The following is a 17,033-nucleotide window of genomic DNA, read 5'->3' as shown; positions in this document are numbered from 1 at the left end:
TGGATCACTCTCTGTGTCTTTTTAAAATATTTTAAAGGTCACGATTGAAAACTTCATTTTCCTCTTGAGAGCTCGGGCACCTCTTTTTCCAAACAAACTGTACCCTACTGCTGCACACAGGCTAACAGGGCTACCCATCTTGATTTATCTCCAAGGAAGGCACCACACATTTAGCCATATAGAATGGGCACATTGTCGTTTTTAACAGTTGTTGAAAGTCCTGTGTGTGTGTGTGGATACACACACCAAAAATAGACAACAAGCCATCTATAAATTATAAAAATCAATAATAATTTAAAAAATCGATTGATTAAAAAAACCATCAGTGAATGGATTTCCCTCTCCGCAGCCTGCTCGCGTGTCTCCCGCCCGACTCCTTCCCGCGCCCACAAACTAACTCCCCCTCCGCAGAGTCAGTAGAGCGCTGCCTCTAGTGTCATGGCGACCCGGCGCGCGCATACGGGCAAATCGAAGGAGGCGGAGGAGGGGGGCTGGAACGCCTGCCAGAGGCCACGTGGCCACCGTCGCCCAATGAGGCAGCCCCGGCGACCGAGAGGCTCGTGTCTCCCCCCTCAGCCTCCCCCGCGGGCAGTTGTGACGGTTGGTGGCGGTTGGGCGCGCGCAGCCGTCCCCCTCGAGGGAGCCGTCGCGTCGCCTCCTCTTCAGGCGAGGCGGAGGATGGTCCTGCCGCCGCTCCGCCCGGCTTGAGAGATTCCCCTCCGCTCTTCTGGCGTCGCGTTGCCGCAGCGCGGGTGAGTCTGCCAGAGCGGCGGGCGCCGGTGCCACCTCAGAGGCTCAGGCAGTCCCTCCTCCTCCCGACCGCCCCGGGAACATTGGCACCCTGCGAGGGAGGCGGAGGGATCTGGCCCGGCGGGGGTGGTGGCGGGTGGTCGCCAGGCAGCCGCAGTGCTCCCTCCCCGGTTGCCGCCGCACTCCCCGCCAACTCCGCCAGCCGGTGCGGGAGCGCCGCTTCCTTCGTTCGCCTGCCTCCTCCTCCTTCTCCTTGGCAAGGCGGGGAGAGATGCCCGCGGGCATCCCGGCTCCGCTGGCTTTCCGGTGCCACGAGAATCCTGCTCTCTCTCTCTTTTTTAATGCAACCGCCTGGCAGTGCAGTCCCAGGCGGCGCTCCTTGCAGTCCCGGCCCCTTTCGGGTTCAGTGGGCTGAGAAGGTGGGGAGGGGATTCTGCAGGGCGATGCTGCTAACGCCTCTGGCATTTGCTGCTAGGCACAGGTCTCTTACTCACCTTCTGGGCTTGGCGCAAGGGTCCCTGGCAGTGTTCCCTCTAAGCTGAGTTAGTGCGAGCTAGCTCGCAGTTTTTTTAGCCTCCGGCTCACACATTTTTGTCTCAGCTCGGGAAGGATGGGGCTCCTGAGCAAACTGATTTATGCGGCAGCCAAATCGCTGGCTCACAACTTTAATGCCACAAAGTAGAATTTTTGCTCACAGGGCTCCACAGCTTAGAGCAGAGGGGTCAAACTCGTTTGTTACGAGGGCCGATCTGACATAAATGTCACCTCGGGCCATGTGTGCCATAAAATGTAACGCCAGGTACCAGAGATATAAACTTTATAAAGGACACCAGCAAATCCAATTAACAATATTATTTTTTACTCACAATACAAAGAAAAGCAATTGATTTACCGGGGAACCCACAAAAGCCCCAATAAATGTATTTAATCATATGTAAGACTAGGTTTTTCTCAAGGGATACCATAAAAGGGGGAGTACCTTACATTTCCATCCATACCAGTTGCTTGCCGGCTGGGTAAGAGCCCTGGATGGGCCGGTTCAGGCCCCCAGGCCTTACGTTTGACACCCCTGGCTTAGAGGGAGCATTGGCCACTGGGTGTGTGTGGGGGGGAGCAATCTGTGAATTTCCTGCATTTTGCAGGGGGTTGGACTCTATGACCTGGAGGTCCCTTCCAACTCTATGATTCTAAATGCTTGTTCCAATCTTAGCTGTATTTATTGCTCAGTTATTTTGACTCTAATGAGCCCTTCCTGACAACTAACCCTTATACCTAACCCTTAATTTTTTTAAATTGAGAAATCGATGTCAAAAAAGAAATACACATAACAAGTAACTATACCAAAAAGTGTAGAGAACAAATAGAACATAGTTAGAGTCCAGTGGCACCTTTAAGACCAACAAAGTTTTATTCAAGGTGTGAGCTCATACCTTGAATACAACTTTGTTGGTCTTAAAGGTGCCACTGAACTCTAACTTTGTTCTGTTGCTTCAGACCAACATGACTGCCTACCTTGATCTGTAGAGAACAAAGACACATATATCAAGCTGGGAAGATTTCAAGATCAATAGCAGTTACGTAGAAGAGGAAAAGGGAATAATACAAACAAAATCTGTTCACTGGTAAACAGCATGATAAGTGTATTATGTGGGAAATGAGCCCCAAATAGGGGAGAGATCAGTGAATGGAGACATGAGGAAAATACTCTTGTCTCCATGTTGCAGTGCCATGAGAGGGAAGCTCCCAACATTTTTCCAGGAGTGGAGCTATTCCTAACATTTGAGGAAATCTGTTCCAATGTATCTAAGAAGTATACATATACACATGCTAAATCTCTCAATTCTCGCTTATACCCAGAATTGAACTTTTTTGGTCTTGGAGGTGCCACTGGACTCAAAACTCAGTTCTCGTATCTGTTCGTTAACTCTTGTATTTGTAGGCTATTTACTGCCATTCACAGATCTTACTGACCACTTTAATCCAATCTCAGCTATAATTGCCCAGTTGCTTATACATCTTGACTTTAACTAGCCCTACCTGACATCTACCCCCCACCTATATATAATGGTTGAGGACGTCTTGTTTCACTATATCTGAAGAAGTGTGCATGCATATGAAAGTTTATACCTTGAATAAAACTTTCTTGGTCTTAAAGATGCCACTGGACCCAAGCTTTGTTCTGCTGCTTCAGATCAACATGGCTACCCTCCGGAATCTAGCCTCTGGAATTAGATCAAGATGGGTAGCTGTGTTAGTGTTTCTGTGGCAGCAGAAAAGAGAAAGAGTCCAGTAGCACCTTAAAGATTAACAAAATTTGTGGCAGGGTATGAGCTTTGGGGTGTCACTGCTGTCTGTCTGTAGCAGCAGAAAAGAGTAAGAGTCCAGTAGCACCTTAAAGATTAACAAAATTTGTGGCAGGGGATGAGCTTTCATGAGTCTTTAAGGTGCTACTGGACTCTTGCTCTGTTCCTCTGAAATTACTTTCATTATTGTATCGCTAGTTGAGTGGAGTGGCTCATAAAGATGTAGTGGCTCATGCCTAACAGAGATTTGGAGGAAGGTGGAGTGAAAATTGGTAAAAGGAGCGTTAACAGGTTGAGATCAACAGATAACACCATACTGCTGGCAGAGAATAGTGGAAGATCTTAAAGTCCCGAAGCAGGATTTGGCTGAACAATCAAGATGACACAAGTAGTGGCTGCTGAGGAATGACACAAGTTTAAGACTGATGAAGAAATTGAAATTGTTCAAGATTTTTCTGTTCCTTGGCTACATCATCAACTGAAAGGGAGACTGCAACCAAGAAATCAGAAGGAGACTGAGACTGGGAAGGGCAGTGATGAAGGAGCTGGAAAGATTCTTAAGTGTAGGGATGTGTTACTGGTGACCAAGATCAAGATTATTCATAGTATTCTCCATTACTATGTATAGGTGTGAAAGTTGAATAATGAAGAAAGCTGATAGGAAGATTCCTTTGAAACGTGATGTGAGAGGAGAGTTTTATGGATACAGTGGACTGCCAAAAAGTCAAATGTGGGTTAGAGATCAAATCAAGTCTGATCTCTCCCTGGAAGCGAAAATAACTAAACTAAGGCTATCATACTTTGGAAACATTGTGAGAAAGCAAGAGTCACTGGAAAAGACAATAACGCCAGGAAAAGTTGAAGGCAGCAGGAAAAGAGGAAGACCCAACCTTTGTTTGCTTGATTAACTCAATCCAGGAAGCCGTGACCCTCAGTTTGTAAGACCTGAGCACGGCTGTTAAATAATAGGACATTTTGAAGGTCATTAATTGATAGGGTTGCTGTAATTTAGAAGCAAGCAGTTTGACAGCGCTTAGCACACATACGCAGTTGAGTATAGTAGCTCGTGGAGAGACCTTAGCTCATGCACATATATACCTATTAGGTGTACTATTACAACAGTTTAGGGTAAATGGGGGGATTCCTTCATCCTTTTTGGAAGCAAGTTTTATTGAAAGGTTATGTCAGTTTCACAGCTGCCAATGCCTGACAGGTAACGGGGGCAATTTTACTTTTCTTGTTCCTGCTGCTGCAATGTCAAGACGGATACCCTTATTCAAAATCACTGCATTGTAAGTTTCAAGGTGACACAGCTGAGATAGTTGAGAATTGGTGCATAATCATTTAAAGCTTTTTTCTTTCTCTTCATTATGGGATGGTAGGCATTCCAGTTTTCCAGACTTGGATGGTGTGAGCTTATATTTTTGAACCAGGCTGTGTGTACATGATAGAGTCACTTTTCCATTTGCATTAAAGTGAAAATTGATCTCAAGCTAGGTGGAGTCCCTCCTCAGACCTGCTGGTCCAGGCTATTCTGATATTGTCAAGTCTCAGAAGCTGAGCAGGTTTGGCCCTGGCTAGTGCTTGGATGGGAGACTAAGCTGGTCCACGGTTCCTATGCAGAGGCAGGCAGTGGTAGATCACCTTTGCTGGACTCTTGCCTTGAGAAGCCTCCGGGGTTGCCATACATTGCCTGGGACTTGATAGCACTTTAGAAACATACAGACCTGCTCCAAAGATAAATTCTTGGGGCCCCGGCCACACGGGCCAGATATCGCGTGGAGGGGGAGGCATGGCTAATTGCCCCGGAGGAAAATAACGATTGGCCCGATCAGAAGTCCTTTTGAGGACCCGTGGGTAGGCGTCAGGTGCAGATCAGATGGCCAGTCCGCAGTGTGGCAAAGAAGCAGCACAGCGCGTTCAAACCGGCACTTGCGCCGCGCTGCTCCTGTGGCAAACGCCGCTTCCTGTTTGTGCGCATGCGCCGTTGGGCGCTTTTCCGCATCCTGCGAAGACTTGGGGGACAAAATCCCCTTGGTCACGACGGAACATCGACAGCTGCCGGATGCCACGACAGTCCACCGGAAACGCGGTCAGACGCCCGCCCTTTCCGGAAACTAGTACCTTGTAGGTACTAGTGTTTAACTCCGCACCTTCGGCGGGGAGCCACGGGTTCGCCACAGGAGCACTGCGCTTCCCAGATGTTGGGGTGTGATTGCGCCCGGAAAATCCGCCAGACTCCCGTGCCTCTCCCGCGGCAACTTTGCCGTGTGACCAGGGCCTGGGTGTAGCATTTTTAACAAACTAGGGCTTGACACATCCCAGTCACCAGGTCACCCCCTGATACCTAGAAATTTTGTTGTGGCACTTAATATTTTCAGCAGTGAATCAATTTTTTTTCATTGAAGAAAATTATGGAAGGGGCCTTCTTTAACCACCATGGAGATTTGGGGTCGTGGGATCTATATGGACAAAAAAACATGTATAATGGGAGCTATAATAAGGAGGTTATTGGCCAGGATTGAGTGAAAAAGCTGGCTGGATCCAACCCAGTGCTTATTATCATTTTGTGTCACAGTGTTTTGTTATATGACATAAAAATCATTGTGTGACGTTCTTTATCATTGCTTTACATGTGTCACTGGTGGTGGATGAATTTGTTTGTAGCTTGCTTTCTGTACTGGCTCCTGTATGCAAACAAATGAAACTTTTTGAGGAGTAATGGAATTACAAGAAGCTGGGAAGAAGTTAGGCTAGCTTTTGTTGTGGTGACAGTTGGGGCTACCGGTGGTCCAAAATGTGGACCCTACCTTCCTTGGGGTGGATTCTACCCCTGTCCTCCACTACTGAACAAAGTTTGAAGCCTTTAAACTGAAGTGGCTCTTTTGTTGAAGGAGGGCTCCTGTCATGGGATAGAGACACTGATAATCTCATCCCTGTACTGTCTGTCCATTTGTTTTTAGACCCAGTTCAGTATACTCATTTTTACCTTACCTAAATGGTTTGAGGTCAGTAAAGTTACAGTTTTAAAGTCCTTTTTATAGCATGTGGGCTGTTCTAGGGGTACTTTTAGGCTACTAAATGTTGTTTTTATATTCCCAGCAGGCTTGCCTGTTTTGTTGATAATTTTATGCTTTTTAAAAATTCTATTGTATTGCTAGTAATTTGTGAGTCATCTTGAGCAGATCTTGGGACAGGCAGCGTATGCTTTATTTGAATAAATAACATTACACCAGTCATGTCATATAAGCTTAGATCTCTGGGTCTGGTCTAAAGCAGGAGCAAATTTGTTTGTTCTCCCATTGTTGCCGTGGTATCTCCCATCTGTTGCATTCTGACATTTAGAGTTGCTTGCGCATTGTGTATAGACTATCTGCAAATCTTCGAAATAAATCGTAACACATTAAAAATTTCTTGGCAGGCTCTGATGTGTTATTTACTAACAAACCCTTTGTTAGAAGGGTTTTGTGTATTCTGAAGGTTGGCTGGCTCTTGCTTTCAATATTGTGAGAAAAACCTTCAGTTTACTTAGCTGAGTGGCTTAGCCCTCATTCTCGTCTTGTGCAAACTCCAAGCCTAAATCAGAATAAAAAGTATGCTTTATAACTTACCAAACTACATAGTATCAATTATTATAATACACTAAATATAAATTGCAGGGTCATTGTGCAAACTTGCAGAAAACAGAATGATTTCCATTCCTACGGTGCCGTGTGACTTAGATTTGTTGGCTCTAATAATCCTTGCGTTTTCTTTGGCATGAGGTGTTATGCGACAGAGATGGCTTACTTTGAACAGGAATTTTGTTATTACTGCGGCAGAAACAATCATGGGTTCTGTTAGTCTTTAAGGTGCCACAGATTTACTGATGTATCTGCTTTCATAGCCTAAAGTCTGTTAATTCAGTCTCTCTGTGTATGTGTTTGTGCGTGTTTGTATATGTATGTGTGTGTGTGTATGTGTATGTATGTATGGATAGATGGATGGATAGACAGAGAGAGAGAGGGGGGGGAATGGGGAAATGGGAACAGTGGCTTAGAACATTTCAGTCTACAAGGAAAAAATTTTGCTGGTCAGAAAGAGAGCACTCTTCAACTAAACAACTTCTAATGAGAAATTGCCAAATTATTTGTCACTACACCTAACCTTTTTGTAGACTGTACATGTGTTAAATGACTTAAATAGATTGTGTTATCACCAGTTGTAGTGATCTTGAATTATTATTATTGTGTTTATCATGTATCTGGAGCTGCGGTGGCTCAGGTGGTTAAGACGCTGAACTGCAGGCTGTGGAAGGTCAGTAGTTCAGCAGTTCGAGACCCGGGTGCCGCAAGACGGAGTGAGCTCCCGTCTCTAGTTCCAGCTCCTGCCAACCTAGCAGTTCGAAAGCAAGAAATTGCAAGTAGATAAATAGGAACCACTTTGGTGGGAAGGTAACAGCGTTTTGTGCGCCTTGGTGTTTAGTTATGCCGGCCACATGACCACGGAAACGTCTTCGGACAGCGCTGGCTCTTCGGCTTTGAAACGGAGATGAGCACCGCAACCCTAGAGTCGGATTCGACTGGCTTTCGAGCAGGGGAACCTTTACCTTTACCTTTTATCATGTATAGTTCTGAGTTTGCAGCTCATGGCTTTTAACTGTTATTTCCCCCCTTTTACTTCCTACCTTCTTGTATATATTTTTCTGTTAAAAGAGATTTTATTTTAACTAATGAAGTGGGCTCTGAGTAGAGATGTGAAACACTGATCTCTTTAATAATAGACACAGTATAGCAGCTTGTTGCCAAAATTACTTACATTTTAATAGTATGCATATTATGTGATTTATGTCTACAGTAGACATAGGAACTACCGTTATCTAATGAGGGGCTGCATGTAGAAGCTCTCAGGTTCAATCCTAGCATGTGATGAGGATTGTACATAGAATTTTTAGTAGTACACATTGCAAGTAAAACCGTGCTTTGAAAAGATTTCACTCATTCCAAAAGGGGAATATTTCATAGGGGGGTTTCCCCCCTACTCTTCTCAAACTTTCCCAGTTTTTCTAGTGGACAATTTGAAAACATTTTCAAATTGTTTCATGCTATACATTTTGACTATGAAAAACATGGGCTTCACAGACATTTCCTTCATTCCAAAAAAGAAAAGGGTTCACGTTAGATTCTTATTTCAGTGCACTCCCACATTTCCCAGTTTTTCTGCTCGAAGAATGGAAAAGAACTTCCTCAGAAACAAGGTGTTTGGTACTTCAAATCTCTAGCTTCTGTCATGAAAAGTTATGTTTCCCTATATCTGTTAGTCTTCAGGGTGCCATGACTCTCTCTTTTTGTTTTGTTTTTGGTGCGGCAGACTTAGATGGCAATCCTACTGGTGTTAGCACTGCATTTACTATGCCAGTGACTTGATTAAGCAACATTGGTAATTGTCATTTATCATAATTATTAAGTTCTCCTAAGAACTGAATTGAAGGGATTGAAGATATTTCTCTGTTTTCTTGACTCATTGTAGTTATCTTCTTGGGGGAGGGGTAACTGTTGAACTTTTAAAAATGGGAATCATATAGCAGTCCTTTTTTGCATTCACTGGTAGTACTGTGCTGTTGCTGCTGTGTTGTACAGGTCTTTTGCATGATTATTTTTTGAATTGTGATTGTTGCATACTGACAAATGAGGCTGAAAGGAAGAACTATTATTATTGTATAGGCACTTTGAAGACGAGTAAAGCTGAATATAGGAAGGAGAGCCATTCTGTAGCTTGTGGTTGCTGAAGTAATCCTTCTAAATCCCACAAAGTCTAATCTTCTGGCAGGGATGCATTTAGTAGCATAGTGATTAAGTACTGATTACTAAAACTGGATAAAATTGGGGAAACACAGTCTGAAGTGGGCAAATAAAATATAGGAACACACTACCAGAATAAAGCACATGTTGAGTCTATAATGTTTTTGAAATTCAGCAGAAACTAGAAGACCTGTCTTCGTCTTTAAATATGTGAGATGCTATAGTGTTAATATTAAATCCAGAATATACAATCATGCAGTGTGTGTGATATTCTGGATATGTTGTGCATGTGATTACTGAAGGTCTGTTAAATACATAAATGGACTTTCATGTTCTTAAGCCAATGTGCAAATGATTGAAAAGAGCCTGAGGTATGCAAAGCTTCCTAATTTAAGGATTTCCTGGTTAAACAGTGCACTTACCCATAACTGTTGTTCATTGAGTGGCTTTTGTGCAGGCATGCATGGGAGTGCGCTTTCACAGGCCAGCCACAGAGAGGGTTAGCAAGCTTTATAGAGAAGTTTCTAGATCCCAAGAGTGCTCACCCTCCCTTTAGTCTTTAGTGTAGAATTTCCCACCCAAAGGGTCATGTGATGGAGAAGGGGAGTGCTCTTCCATCAGTTCTTCCTTCACCACCATAAGGAGTGAGCATGAACCGAGAAGCCCACAACGGGGAAAGGAAGGGGGGGGAATGTGTGACTGCACAGAAGACCACTCAATGAACAATGGTTACAGGTAAGTGCAACTCCGTTTTAATCTTCGTGGCTTCTGTGTAGTCCCACATGGGAGAACAGCAAGTTCACTTATGGAGGAGTTAGCTGGCATCGCTCAGAGGTAAGAAGAAGAAGAAGAAGAAGAGATTGGGTTTATACCTACCCTTTACTACCCAAGGGTTTATACCCAAAGGAGCTGCGGTGGCTCAAGTGGTTAAGACGCTGAACTGCAGGCTGTGGAGGGTTGGTAGTTCAGCAGTTCGAGACCCGAGTGTGCCACATGACGGAGTGAGCTCCTGTCTCTAGTTCCAGCTCCTGCCAACCTAGCAGTTCGAAAGCAAGAAATTGGAAGTAGATAAATAGGTACCACTTCAGTGGGAAGGTAACAGCGTTCCGTGCGCCTTAGTGTTTAGTCATGCTGGCCACATGACCACGGAAATGTCTTTGGACAGTGCTGGCTCTTCGGCTTTGAAACGGAGATGAGCACCGCAACCCTAGAGTCGGATTTGACTGGCTTTCGAATAAGGGAACCTTTACCTTTACCTTACTACCCAAAGGAGTCTCAGAGCGGCTTACAATCTCCTTTCTCTTCCTCTCCCCACAAGAGACACCCTGTGGGGTAGGTGGGGCTGAGAGAGCTCTCTCGAGAACTGCTCATGAGAGAGCAGCTCTGAGAGAACATGTATTTGATCCAGGGTCACACCAACAGTTGCATGTGGAGGAGTGGGGAATAAAACCTGTTTCTCCCAGATTAGAGTCTGCGCTTCTAATCACTACACCAAACTGGCTTTATTTTCAGTCTCTTTAAAAGGATGGTCCCTTTAAATGCCTTTTGCAAGCTGTGCTGAGAGCGAACTCCAAACCCGGAAGGGTCAACTCACGCCTTTGAGTTCACTCGTACGTCCCGGTTATTTCCCAAATCCCAATACCATACCAATATTGGGATTCAGGAATATCGGGAAATACCTACATTTTCTGGTACACAATGTGTATCAGGGCAGTTAAATAGCATAAAACATCAAATAAGCAATGCAATAGGACTATAATTTTAAAAATTAAAAATTTTGGGAAAGTATTCCACATCTTATCTCAAACAATGCAGAAAAGGGTATTGCAAAAAATATAAACAATGCAAGTAAGAGCAGGATGATACATATAATAAACTCATAATGCAAAGATTGTTCTCCCCTTTATAAAAACACCTACCTGAACCAGTCCCTTAAGCTCTGTTTACTGTTATAAAAATGTCTTCCTGAATAATTCAGTTTTTCATATTTTGTGGAAATCCAGGTGGATGGGAACATGTTTAATTAATCAACATTACCAAAGTTATCAAAGTCACTCCAGTACGGCATTGTGACACCCTCCTTATTCTGGAGGACTGGTTTCCCTTTAAAAGTGTTCTTTATTTTATTCTACTATGTATATACGGCTGCCACCAGGAAATTTAAGGCTTTCTAAACCTTTATACTTTTACTTCTGCTCTTGCTGGTTAGGTAGACCGAGTTCAAGGCTTATGAGGAACTATGTGGTCCTGAGGAAGTATTTCTTTCAGAGCTGGTATATTTGAATCAAAGAGGATTTATTGAAATAATTCATAAATAAAAGGGTGGAACAAGGTATCTAGTAATGTGTAATAAATGAACCATTGCTTGGTGTATCACACACAATATGCTCCCTTACTGACAGGGATCTTTCAGGTAACTTTGTAACACTTTAACTCAAGGTCATATAATTTCACTCTTTCTCTCCAGTTTATCAGGACATACAGCCTTTCTTATAACTTGTCTTCAATTAAACGTTCATTTACTTTTTCCTATTCTCTCAGAACAACCTCAGCTGCTCTTAACTGCTTCAACACAAAACTAACAGCTTATCTAACTCATTCCCCACACAGAACTAACTGAACTTATCAACTGTCAAAACTGTAACTGTAACCTCTGACTGACATACAGACATATCCACTCATTCTCACTTCCAAAACCCCTCCCCCTCTCTGTCAACTACCAATCATACCACGCTTGCTTCTCTCAACCACTCTAGTTTACTTACCACCACCATGCAACCAAACTTTTAAAGAGACACACACACATATAAAACAAGGAATCATTACAGGCATGTTTGCAGTACTCATGGACTGAAGGTGTGTTAAGACATCCTATAAAGAAAAATAATAAACTTAGCAGTTGTTGAGTTGTTTTGAAAGTATCAGTTACTTGATAAATAATTTTTATGCTTAATGCCCAGCCCTGGGAGTGGTTTCTCACAGGCAGGGCTGATAAAATGTTTCAGATTCCTAGGGGCCAGTAGCAGATATTAAGGAGTAAATTCTGTTTAAAAGCTGAATGAATCCTTATGTTCTCAAATACCACCTACAAATGTTTAAGAGCTAAAAGTGGAGGGTACCTGGGATTTTCTCAGGATGCACTTAACAGATCTTTTGGTAATGGTATTGCATACTTTTCTTGAACAACTTCCTTTTGGGGTAATGAGACCCTTTTTGTGCATGTTACTATGGATTGTGAGTTTGGAGGGGATTAAAGGGCTGGAGTATTGTAATTCTGTGGGTCTTTTAAGGTGCTGTCTTCCTTCCCCTTCGAGTTGTGTGTTAGTCCTGCCCACCTGTTCCTGTGTGGAAACGAACTACAAGATTCCAAGCACGCTGTCCCCTAGCCCAGAATATTAAGGTCCTTTTCAATGTCCAGGTTTGGGAGAAATTGCATTTCAAATCACTGGAATCTTCCAGTTCACTTCTGTGCACAGTAGGGGGGAGGGTGTGGTGGGAAGTGCCTAAGGGTTGCATCCAGTCTCACTATGTGTGTGCGTGTGCGTGGAGTGGTCATCTCAGTAGTGTGTGTAAGTATTATCTTGATTACCTGTTTGGGAATGGATACTGTTGCTCAGGGATGGCTGCAGTCAAAGGTTTTTAAAAGGTGTAACTTTACTTAGAGGCAGGCAATGCCGAACCACCTCTGAATGTCTCTTCCCTTGAAAATCCTGTGGGCTCACCATAAGTTTATTTATTTATTTATTTATTTCAGCTTAAGTTGTCTGTGACTTGGCAGCACTTTCCATTACCAACTTTATTTAGGATTATACTGTTAGTCATGGAATTGTCCAAAGTTGCTTCTCCTTTAGTCTTGAAACCTTGTGGTGCTCAGGACCTGGTATGCAGTGGTGGGTGGCAGTGACCATAATGCTGTGAAGTCCAGCATTTATGTAAATGGAAAGTTGCCCTTTTGATATCAAAATGCATAATGAACTTTCGGAAGTTGCTGCCCCGAGATAGCCAGTGTGCTAGGGTTAGATTACTTTAAAAGGGGGTTTAGAATACACTCAGCCGCAGCCATGATGGCTGAATGGGACTTACCATGTTTGGAGGTGTCAGTCGCTGGTGTGGGTAGTTACAGAGGGAGGGCTTTTGTGTCCTACTGTGGGTCTTCCAGGGCATCAGGTCAGCCTTTGTGTGAAGCAAGATGCTGGACTAAATATTCTGTCAGGGCTGTGACTTATGTAAATTTCTTATGCATGCTCTACGTAGCTTTTTCCCCCTCCCTGAGTGGCAGAGGCCAAACATCTCTACAAAACAGAAATGTGTGCAAATTTCCTTTGTTTGAATTATATATATGTCACTTATAAGGAAGTTTTTGTTGGCACAGAACTTGGGGTGGCTTGCTGAAGAACCGCATCCTTTCTTTTAAGTGTATTCAGTCCTGACTGCAAACCACTGAAGTTTGATTTCCTGTTCTCTAGGGGACTTGTCCGAAGCTTCCTTATGGTTTATGGCTTTGTGTTTTCTGCAGGGTCTTTGATGGTGTCCTTAGCAGTGACTGTCAGTGTTTTCAGACTCTTCTTTGCAAAGTTAAGTGCTAGCAATCGGTTTAGGGTTTTGTTTTTTAAGAGAAAAGTTCAGGGTCTTGGGGGGAAAGTGCAATCCTATTGAGACTTCCTCCAGTCTGTCCATTGCTTTCAGTGGGCTTAAACTGGGATAACTCTGAATAGGATTGTACTGTAAGTCACTGTGCCAGTGTGTACGTGTGCAGTGCATGTAAAAGCTCCTGCAGAAGAACATTGTTACCTATACAGTATTAAAGACCATCTGTTCTGTGGGTGAAAATAAAAATCAACACTGTTAGATTTTCACCCCTAATGCTGAATGTTAATAGTCATTTTGCAAAGTACTGCCTGTGCTTTTGAATGTTATTACTGCCTTATAGATTGAGTCAGCTTTGTATGACTCCAAGGATTTGGGGGTATCACATGGCAGGATGCGCTGAAGTGCAGTCTTGGGCCGAGAAGACTGATATTAATGCTTTTTCAAGAGTGGGCAGTGTAACAGGTGGGATGTGACTTGGATGGCACAGTGATTTCTTAATATTTGTTAAACAGGTTAAAGGAGAAAGGTTCTCTGGTTGGAGAATAACTTCAAAACTGACTAGAACAAAAATCGAAAGGGCACTAAGTGCAAGAGAGATTTCAAAGCTGAGAAAATCTAAAGCTGGAATGAAATAAGAAGCAATAGGAGGGAAGTGTTCTGTGTCAGCTTTAGGGACATCAGCCATGAAAGAGTCTGGGCTGTTTCTTTATGACTTCTCATAATTCTATATCAGTAATGATAATAAGGTTTTGTACTGTGAGCATGTCACAAAAATCTGCAAGCATTTGGGGTACCCAACCAAAGCTGTTTTTCCAGCTGTGCTTGGTAAGCCACAATAGTTTGGAGTGAGAGAAGGAATATATTTATCTAACAATCACTCCTACCTATCTGTTCCAAACAGGATTTTTGTGAACTGGCATGTCTAGTCCATTTGTATGTGTGTGTGTGTTATAATCATGATGTGGGCTGTTACATTAACCTGTTTGATCCCCTCCCCTTTTTGATGCTTACAATATCCTTATTAAGTCTGACAGCATTCATCTCAATTCTAACATGTCCCAGGATATCGTCTGATGGCAAATGATGCAACAACCTTACTCAAGATAACCTGGTCTGGTTACATACAGCATTCGTCTGGTTACATACAGCATTCATCTCAATTCTAACATGTCCCAGGATATCGTCTGATGGCAAATGATGCAACAACCTTACTCAAGATAACCTGGTCTGGTTCTGGTCAGTGCATGGGTGGGAAACTGCATGGGATCCTTGTATTTGTTGCCTTGAGTTCCATGGAAGAGAACTGTGTTAGAAATGGAACAAATAACAGGAAGCTCATTTTTATCAGTAGACTTATTAACTACTTACCTAGTTGTAGCCATACTAGAATTACTGTTTGCTTTGTTAATTATTTTACAGAAAGTAAGTATCCTTCGCACCATTGATTCAAGCCAGTGGAATTTAGCCACCAAAGCAGGTGATGGTTCATGTACTACAGATGTCAGACTGAAACTGCTTTGTCTATGGAAAAGAAAAAGAATGTGCAAGGAAGCTTGAGTCAGAAGATCTATCCATCAGGGAATTTGACCATCTGATTGGGGGACAGATCAAGCTTTTGGAGTTAGACAGTGTCTTAAATTACATAAACAAGTGTGGGTCAGTAGAGAAATGGAATCTGTTACAAGATATAGTATGTTTTAGTTTTCTGTTGTCTTATATTCTACTTTCCTGAGCCTAAAGAAGCAACAACAGTGTGTGACCTCTCTGTTGAAGGACTGTTTGATGTGCTGGCACTTTCTTAATAGGTTCTGCCAAGGTATATTTTGGTAACCTACAAAGTAGCCAACATATTTGAAGGAATGCAAAGAGGGGGGAAAATGGGTGTCTTTTGAACCGAGTGGAACAGTTTCTCTCATTTGTTTTCATTCATAATAAAATGGCAACATTTGTTTTGGCATTTACCATCCTACCTAATTGAGAATTTACACAAAATGGTATTAATTAGTGGATGCATGCTGACCATGTCACAAATGCCTTAAGAAGTATATACTCTGAGAAATACAGGGCTGTATTTTGGACACTGACTCTAGAAGGATTTCACATATGGTTTTAAGCTTTATTTCCCCTGCACATCAGTGCTAGTAATTGGTGCCTGCTGTAATCATCAGTTTTTAAGATTTAATGCAGATTAGTTGGCCTTTATGCTCCTCAACCATGCTGTTGTAAATTATGTTGGTAAAAGGTATTGTTCTGCACTTTTCAATGCAGATTATGGGTGCAAAGGGAATTCTGCTCATCATTAGCAGTTGTGATATAAACCTGCAACTTAGATTTCATTAACTTGGAGTACAAGTGTTTGCTCATCTATATGTTTAGTCTGTCCACTGCTGCAAGCTGTTGATTCTGTCATTCTTTACTCATGACTGTGCTTTACTTATCTGTTTCATGATCTTCATGAATGCTTAGAGATTATTTAACCATTTAAAAGTACCCTCAACCAGCTGAGATTTACTTAGGCAAAATGCATGATCTTCATGAATGCTTAGAGATTATTTAACCATTTAAAAGTACCCTCAACCAGCTGAGATTTACTTAGGCAAAATGCAGGCGAACAGCTATAAATGTAAAGCAGGTAAAACATACAAAACCTTACAAGTTGACGTGAATCTGAAATGGCTGCGGTATTCTGATGGGGAAGGAAACTGCTACTTGCTTGAGAGCTTTGCTAAGTCACCAACAGTTTTTGATTATTTATATACTTCTGTATCACCTTCCTCTGCTACTTGTAGGTCCAAAAGATTTTTCCTCCTTGTGTTCTAGAGCTAGTTATAGAAGTCTTATAATCCGATGGGGATGAACACTGTTATAGGAACAGCTTCTGCTACTTGTAGGTCCAAAAGATTTTTCCTTCTTGTATTCTAGAGCTAGTTATAGAAGTCTTTAATCCGATGGCGATGAACACTGTTATAGGAACAGCTTTGTTGCCTGGCATTCACAAGAAAGGGGGGTTTGCCAGTTAATCAGATATGTTGGATACTCAGAGGAATGCTCAGCGACTGTGCCCCACACCTGTCGGGAGCCTTCCCCCCCCCAGCTTCACCCTATGACAAACAGGTTAGATGCCTGGGAGCTGTCCAACAGAGCTGGCTCCCAACAGCTTGAGGCAGGAGAAAGGGGGGCAGGAGCTGGCAGCACCAGTTGTCAGAAGCTCAACAGTAGTGGGAGGCATCAAGCTGTCTGGTTGTGGCCCTGGGAGTGGAAAGTATATTTATTTATTTTATTGGATTTGTATCCTACCCTCCACGCATAGCAGGCTCAGGATGGGTTCCAGACAATGATGCAGATTTACAATTAAAACAAATTAATTGATACAACATTAATTAAACTCACTAAAATCAGTAAAACACTAAAAACATACAGTGGTATTAATTCTGGTGATGCTATAGTTTCAGTCGGTTTCGGGGGGGGGGAGATCAAAATGGATGCCCGCTGCCTCAACTGAAAGCCTGGCAGAAGAGCTCCGTCTTACAGGCCCTGCGGAAGTGTAACAGGTCCCGTAGGGCCCTGATCTCATAAGGTAGCTCATTCCACCAGGTAGGGGCTAACGCTG

The 17,033-nt window shown here is 43.0% G+C and overlaps 1 protein-coding gene across 1 annotated transcript in view; it reads left to right on the top strand.

The window, feature by feature from the left end:
* The first annotated feature begins 581 nt into the window (after positions 1-581).
* Positions 582-17,033, top strand: part of GALNT11 (polypeptide N-acetylgalactosaminyltransferase 11) — a 52,576-nt gene continuing 36,124 nt past the window's right edge. The window contains exon 1 of the mRNA XM_015426346.1: positions 582-752. The gene's annotated coding sequence lies outside the window, so the exon portion shown is untranslated. The remainder of the gene's footprint in view (positions 753-17,033) is intronic.

Source organism: Gekko japonicus, unplaced genomic scaffold (genome assembly GCF_001447785.1).
Source record: "Gekko japonicus isolate JY-2015 unplaced genomic scaffold, Gekko_japonicus_V1.1 scaffold691, whole genome shotgun sequence".
NCBI lineage: Eukaryota > Metazoa > Chordata > Lepidosauria > Squamata > Gekkonidae > Gekko > Gekko japonicus.
The sequence above is the reverse complement of the archived record's forward strand: the minus strand, read 5'-3'. Positions and strand labels throughout refer to the sequence as shown.